At 43.5% G+C, this 7,472-nt stretch overlaps 1 protein-coding gene across 1 annotated transcript in view; it reads right to left on the bottom strand.

Moving 5' to 3' along the window:
• Positions 1-6,522, bottom strand: part of LOC120544909 — a 50,378-nt gene extending 43,856 nt beyond the window's left edge. The window contains exon 1 of the mRNA XM_039778784.1: positions 6,312-6,522. The gene's annotated coding sequence lies outside the window, so the exon portion shown is untranslated. The remainder of the gene's footprint in view (positions 1-6,311) is intronic.
• Between the last annotated feature and the right edge of the window lie 950 nt (positions 6,523-7,472).

Raw genomic sequence — 7,472 nt, forward strand, 5'->3', positions numbered from 1 at the left:
ACACACAGAGACACACACAAAACACAAAACACACACACAAGATGCCTCATCCTTCAATCCCAGTTTAAGGATAAGCTTCAGCCAAGACTCAATCCGCCCTAAGCTAGGACAATGGTCTGTGATTGACATATCTAACATTACCTGAGGGGTCCATTGGGTTATAAAGAACACAACCAAAGGATCCTCTGTTGCTAAGGCGTTCAGGCAGTGTATGAAGCGTATGCACGTCCTGTCTCCTAAAGGTGATTTCGTTGAAACGGTGTGGTTGGTGGATGATGATGGTGTTGTGTAGTGTGGTGTGGTGATGATATGTGTGGTGTATGATGATGGTTTGATGATGATGTATGGTATGTGTTGGTGGTTGGGTGGTACTGTGATGTGTGTGTGATATGTGATGTGTTTGTGTGGTGATGTATTGTGTAGGTATGATGGTGTTGTGATGATTTGATGATAGTGGTGATTGTGTGATTAGTGTGAGCGTGATTGTGATTTGTGGTATGCCGTGATGTGTGATGATGATGATCTGATGATGTGGTGATGATGATATTGATGATATTGTGTATTGGTTTCATGTGTGGTATGTGATATGATGTGATGATGTGATGATGATTATTGGTTGTGCCGTGTGATGGATAGTGATACTTATGTGAGGTGATGTGAGATATTTGGGATGATATGTGTGTGTGTCTGTTGATGATGTCTGTGTTGTGTGTGTCTCTGTGTGTGTGTGATGTCTCTGTGTGTGATGTTCTGTGTGTTGTGTGTGTGTGTGTGTGTGTGTCTGTGTGGTATTGTGTGTGTGTGTGTTGTGGTGTGTGTGTGTGTGTGTCTTGTGTGTGTGTGTGTGTCTGTGTCTGTGTGTATTGTGTGTGTTGTTGGTGTGTGTGTGTTGTGTGTCTTGTGTGTGTGTGTCTGTGTGTGTGTGTGTGTGTGTGTGTTTGTGTGGTGTGTGTGTCTGTGTGTGTGTGTCTGTGTGTCTCTGTGTGTGTGTGTGTGTGTTGTTGTGTCTCTGTGTGTGTGTGTCTGTGTGTCTGTGTGTGTGTGTGTGTGTGTCTCTGTGTGTGTGTGTGTCTCTGTGTGTGTGTGTGTCTGTGTGTGTGTGTCTCTGTGTTGTGTGTGTCTCTGTGTCTGTGTGTGTGTGTCTGTGTGTGTGTGTGTCTCTGTGTTTGTGTGTGTGTCTGTGTGTCTGTGTGTGTGTGTGTCTGTGTGTGTGTGTGTGTCTGTGTGTGTGTGTGTGTGTCTGTGTGTCTCTGTGTTTGTGTGTTCTGTGTGTGTGTGTTGTGTGTGTGTGTGTGTGTGTGTGTATCTGTGTGTGTGTGTGTGTGTGTGTGTGTGTGTGTATGTGTGTGTGTGTGTATCTGTGTCTGTGTGTGTGTGTATCTGTGTGTGTGTATCTGTGTGTGTATCTGTGTGTGTATCTGTGTGTGTGTGTCTCTTGTGTGTGTGTGTGTGTGTGTGTGTGTGTGTGTATCTGTGTCTGTGTGTGTCTGTGTGTGTGTGTGTGTGTGTGTGTATCTGTGTGTGTGTGTGTCTCTGTATCTGTGTGTATCTGTGTCTGTGTGTGTCTGTGTGTGTGTGTGTATCTGTGTGTGTGTGTGTGTATCTGTGTGTGTGTGTATCTGTGTCTGTGTGTGTCTGTGTGTGTGTGTGTGTGTGTATCTGTGTCTGTGTGTGAATGGTTGAAGAGTTATATTTGAGTCATTTATTAATATGATTTTTTGCTAACATTAGATATTTAAACAGCTAAAAGACATATTTAGCATCACGGAGATTAGTTTAGTTAGGGCGTTCACCGACGTTAGCTTCTCTGTGTCTCCAAATCTCGCTAGAGTTCGGTCCTGAGACAGAAACACTTCTCAAACTAAATTTAATTTTCTAGTGCCCTAAAGAGGCGTGGCCGTGGCGGAGAACACGGGACACAGAAACAGGAAACTTCCTCGAGTCTCTAAAGCGTCTCTGACGTACCGACAGAGAAAGTTTATCAGAGGAGATGATTAATGACAGACGATAAAAAGAACTTTAGTGGCTCCAAAGTCCCATCAGCCACCTCTCTCTCTACAGACAGACAAATGGACAGACAGACAGACAGTGAGAAAGAGACAGATAGAAAGAGGGAGAGACAGAGAGACAGAGAGACAGACAGACAGACAGACAGACAGACGTTTTAAAATACTGTTTTTTTTGTATGAGGTCACAGTTACCCACGATGCATCTGTTTCTCATTAAGTATAAAAACTGTGCTCTCAGCATCGTTTTGTGACAGAAAACAGCTGTAGAGAAGAAATGTGGTGTTATGTTATCCCCTCGGAGAGGAACGGGGGGGGAACGTGGGCAGCTGGAGAGCACAGAGCTCTTTCTCTGCCAATAACTCTTTTCATTCGTCCGTTTGTCCCGTTAAATGTTTGGTTTGGTTCGACCGACCGTCTGAAAGATGTGAGGAGGAAATCTCAAACCAGGAAAATTAAGGGTCAAAAAGCAACAAAATGTCCAGAAAAATGACAAGAAAAAGCATCTAAACTTGCTTATATGTGCAAAGGATTGTGGGTCAGACACACACACACGCATACACAGACACACACACAAACACACAGACACACACACACACACACACACACACACACACACACACACACGGTGCCACACACTACTACAACTACCTGCATGCATACACACACACACACCACACCTGCACACTACACACACACACACCACACATACACACACGCCCCACACACACATACACACACACACACACCTACCACACACACGCACACACACACACACATACACACACACACCATACACACACACACATACACACACACACACGTACACACACACACACACACACACACACACACACACACACACACACACACACACACACATAACACACACACACACACACACACACACGCACACACACACACACACACACGCCCCGCACACACACACACACACACCCACCACCCACGCACACACGCACCACACCACACGCATATACACACACACACACACACAAAACACACTACACGCACACACACACACACACGATTGCACACACACCTTTACCTGTACACACACACACCACACGCCGCACCTCGCGCACACACACACACACACACACACACACACAGGGTTTCATCCTGCAGAATGTGACCAGAGACACTCTGATTATTTACATGGAGTCTGGTGGAGATATGCTGGCTCTATACACGCTAAAAGTCCTGATTATTTACATGGAGTCTGGTGGAGATATGCTGGCTCTATACACGCTAAAAGTCCTGATTATTTACATGGAGTCTGGTGGAGATATGCTGGCTCTACACACGCTAAAAGTCCTGATTATTTACATGGAGTCTGGTGGAGATATGCTGGCTCTATACACGCTAAAAAGTCCTGATTATTTACATGGAGTCTGGTGGAGTTATGCTGGCTCTATACACGCTAAAAGTCCTGATTATTTACATGGAGTCTGGTGGAGATATGCTGGCTCTATACACGCTAAAAGTCCTGATTATTTACATGGAGTCTGGTGGAGTTTGGTGATGGTGATTTCGGGGCTGTTTCATGTTAAACCAAAAAGGATCTCAGGGATCCTTTCCATAATGTTGTCAGACACTTTGACCAGCGTCTGATCCACACCCTCTTCTTTATCGGTTAGATATAAAGATCACAGACGGCCGACAGGAACCAGGTCAAAGGTCAGAGAGGGACAAGATGTTTCTGTCGTTCGACAGGAAGTGAAGAAATGTGACAGAAACTGAGTCAGCAGCTTCTGTTTGTTCCAACGCGTTCACTTGTTTATGAAATCAGTCGTTCACTTATCTGCTTATTGGCAGCTCCTCTCTTTCTGCTTTATTTATATTTATGGGTAGAACAGACAGAGATAAACAGACAGACACAGAGAGAGAGAGAGAGAGAGAGAGAGAGACAGACAGACAGACAGACAGACGGAGAGACATAAAGAGAGAGACCGACAGAGAGACAGACCGTGACAGAGAGAGACAGAGACACAGAGAGAGACAGAGATAAACAGACAGAGAGACAGAGACACAGAGAGAGACAGAGATAAACAGACAGAGAGAGAGAGAGACAGACAGTCACCCATGAGACAAAATCTTTAGTTTATAAAACTGCTTTCATGCTAAATGAGACGAGGAACTTTTTCTTTTTAAGACTTTTCTGACTTACTGAGAAAAAAAGTTGAATATTTTAAGAAGAAAGTTTAGTTTTTAGGTTTCTAGAGTTTCTGTCTTTTATTCTTTGAGCAACAATGTTTGAGATCTTGCGAGATGTGAATCTGCAGCTCAGTGTTTACTGTTGATGTTTATTCGTCTTTAGAGAAAGAGGAGAAATAAAGAGAGAGAAACCGCTGACTCAGCTGCCTGATCATTTATAAACTATGCAGAACGCTCGCAGAATGTGTCAGTGAACGCAGCGCCGGACACAAACCCTCAGTGTGTGTGTTGTGTGTGTGTGTGTGTGTGTGAGTGTGAGTGTGTGTGTGTGTGTGTGTGTGTGTGTGTGTGTGTGTGTGTGTGTGTGTGTGTGTGTCTGTGTGTGTGTGTGTGTATATGTGCATGTGTCTCAGTGTGTGTGCCTCTGTCTGTGTGTGTGTGTGAGTCTCATTGTGTGTGTGTGTGTATGTCTGTGTGTGTGTGTGTATATGTGCATGTGTCTCAGTGTGTGTGCCTCTGTCTGTGTGTGTGTATGAGTCTCATTGTGTGTGTGTGTGTGTATGTCTGTGCGTGTATGTGTGTGTGTGTATATGTCTGTGCGTGTGTGTGTAAGTGTGTGTATGTCTGTGTGTGTGTGTGTGTGTGTATATGTGCATGTGTCTAAGTGTGTGTGCCTCTGTCTGTCTGAGTGTGTGTGTGTGTGTGTGCCTCTGTCTGTTTGTGTGTGTGCCTCTGTCTGTTTGTGTGTGTCTGTGTCTCAGTGTGTGTGTGTGTGTGTGTGTGTGTGTGTGTGTGTGTGTGTGTGTCTGTGTGTGTGTGTGTGTGTCTGTCTGGTTGTGTGTGTTTGTGTCTCAGTGTGTGTGTGTCTGTCTGTCTGTCTGTTTAAGTTTGTGTGTCCATCTGTAAGTGTGTGTGTCTGTCTGTGTAAGTGTGTCTGTGTCTCAGTGTGTGTATGTGTCTGTCTGTGTAAGTGTGTGTGTGTGTGTGTGTGTGCGTGTGTGCGTGCGTGCGTGGAAAGTCGCCCTCTGACCTGCAAGCGTCTAACTATCAAACACACCCTGAACACATCTGCAAACTTTCTGCAAATGAACCCCCAAAGCAACTCTTGAACCAGAACTTTTAACAGTATTTCAGGTTTATTATTGACCTTTTATTACAGCCTTAATGTACCGGTGATGCATTTGTATTTTCTTCTCATATTTAGTGAGTTAACTCTGAAGTAAAATGTCTTCATCTCTGCGGCTCGACCACGTTTTTCAGCCTCTTTTAGCTCTTTAGTTTGAGATTTGCAGCACTTTTTCTCCATTATTTTGTATTTCTGGGTTTTACACAAAGTTTGAGAATGTCACCTTGAGCTCACACATTTTCTAAATCATTCATGGAGAAGTCAAAGTCCCTCAGAGACAAACTTTTAGATTTTTCTGACTAAAGAATTCAAACTCTGAACACATTTACAAACTGTTCTGCAAATAAACCCAGAGAACAGCCCTTTAATCCACAACTTTGTCTGTGTGTGTGTGTGTGTGTGTGTGTGTGTGTGTGTGTGTGTGTGTGTGTGTGTGTGTGTGTGTGTGTGTGTGTGTATGTGTGTATGTGTGTGGGTCTCGAGTTAATCGAGAGGAAATAAAACTACAGAGAAGTCAAAGTCACCAGGGACAAACACGTCACTTTACCATTTAAAAAAAATGAGACGACGTTTTTTTTTTTTTAAACATTTCTGACTGAAGATAAACTTAATCAATCAAAATCAATCAAACGTGAACTTTCAACTAGTTCTTTTTCATTTTATAACTTTTTCTTGAGCAACAATGCTTGAAAACGTCTCAAATGACGCAGAATCTGCAGCTTTTTATCGGTTTTATTCATGATGTATTTGGATTTCTTTCTGGCTCTCAGACAGACTTGTGAACGTGTCACCTTGACCTTTAGAAAGGAGGCATTTTTACGAATATTCCCTATAAAACATTAATCTAGAGGAAATAAAACTATGTTTATAGGCTGAGAATGTGTAGAAATGTATTAAATTTAGTTTTGAATTAAAAACATGCAGTTCTTCAGCTTATCACTTTATAGACCCGTCTAAAGGTGCAGAATATCTTTAAACTTTGTCTCTGTGTCTCCGTTACTCACAGCGGGGAGACATGGCGGCGGATCAGCGGCTCACACTCGCATCAGAAGCCGGGCGGAAGCGTCGGGAAGGCGGACACAGAAGTGAGATATTCCCCGGGGGAGAAGTGGCGCTCCGAGCGGACAGAAAGCATGCAAGCACCCGGCTCTCCTGCGGCTGTGTGACCGCTACACTCTCCGCACACTCTGCACAAACTCACTGCGGCTCAGGGGGCGGTTTGCTGCGTTCAGGGAGCACTCTGAAATGTCGAAATCCCAACAGGGAGCGGTGCCAGATAAGTTTTTTTTATTGAAGGCGTGTTCAGCTGCAGTTAGACTTTTAAGCTTTGCCTTTTGCCTTGGCTCCATAAAACTAAACTTTAGGTATTTAAAACTGTTGAAAATAAAACTTTATTAATACAAAATGTGTTACATTGTAGCTCTGTATCGAAGCTGCGTTCGGGTGTGTGTGTGTGTGTGTGTGTGTGTGCGAGTGCGTGCGTGTGTGTGTGTGTGTGCGCGCGTGTCTGTGTGTGTGTTACTTAGTGTGTCTGTGTGTGTTGTGTGTTCTGTTTTGTGTGTATTATTGTGCTGTTGATTGTGTATTGTTTTGTTGTTGTGTGTTGTGTTTGTTCTTGTGTTTGTTTTGTGTTGTTGTGTTGTGAGGCGTGCGTGCGTTGTATTGTGATATTTGTGTGTGTACTGTGTATCGTCTATTGTGTGATATGTATGTATGTATTATTATTAGTATGTGTGTGATGTGTGTATGTGTGTGTGTGTATTATTATTATTATTATTATTATTAGTGTATGTTACTGTGTTATATTGTGCGTGTATCGTCTGTGTGTTGTTATTATTATTATTATTATTGATAGTGTATGTGTGTGTATTATTATTTTTACTGTGTATCGTGTGTGTGTGTGTGTGTTTTGTGTGCGGTGTATGTGTGTGTGTGGTGTGTGTGCGTGTATGTGTATGTGTGTGTGTGTGTGTGTGTGTGTGTGTGTGTGTATGTTACTGTGTACGTGTGTGTGTGTGTGTGTGTGTCTGTATTGTGTGTGTGTGTGTGTGTGTGTGTGTGTGTGTGCGTGTATGTGGTGTGTGTATTTTATTTTGTGTGTGTGTGTGTGCGTGTATGTGTGTGTGTGTGTGTTACTGTTTCTGTGTTGGTGTGTGTGTGTGTGT

This window comes from Perca fluviatilis, chromosome 2 (genome assembly GCF_010015445.1).
Source record: "Perca fluviatilis chromosome 2, GENO_Pfluv_1.0, whole genome shotgun sequence".
In the NCBI taxonomy this organism is placed as follows: domain Eukaryota; kingdom Metazoa; phylum Chordata; class Actinopteri; order Perciformes; family Percidae; genus Perca; species Perca fluviatilis.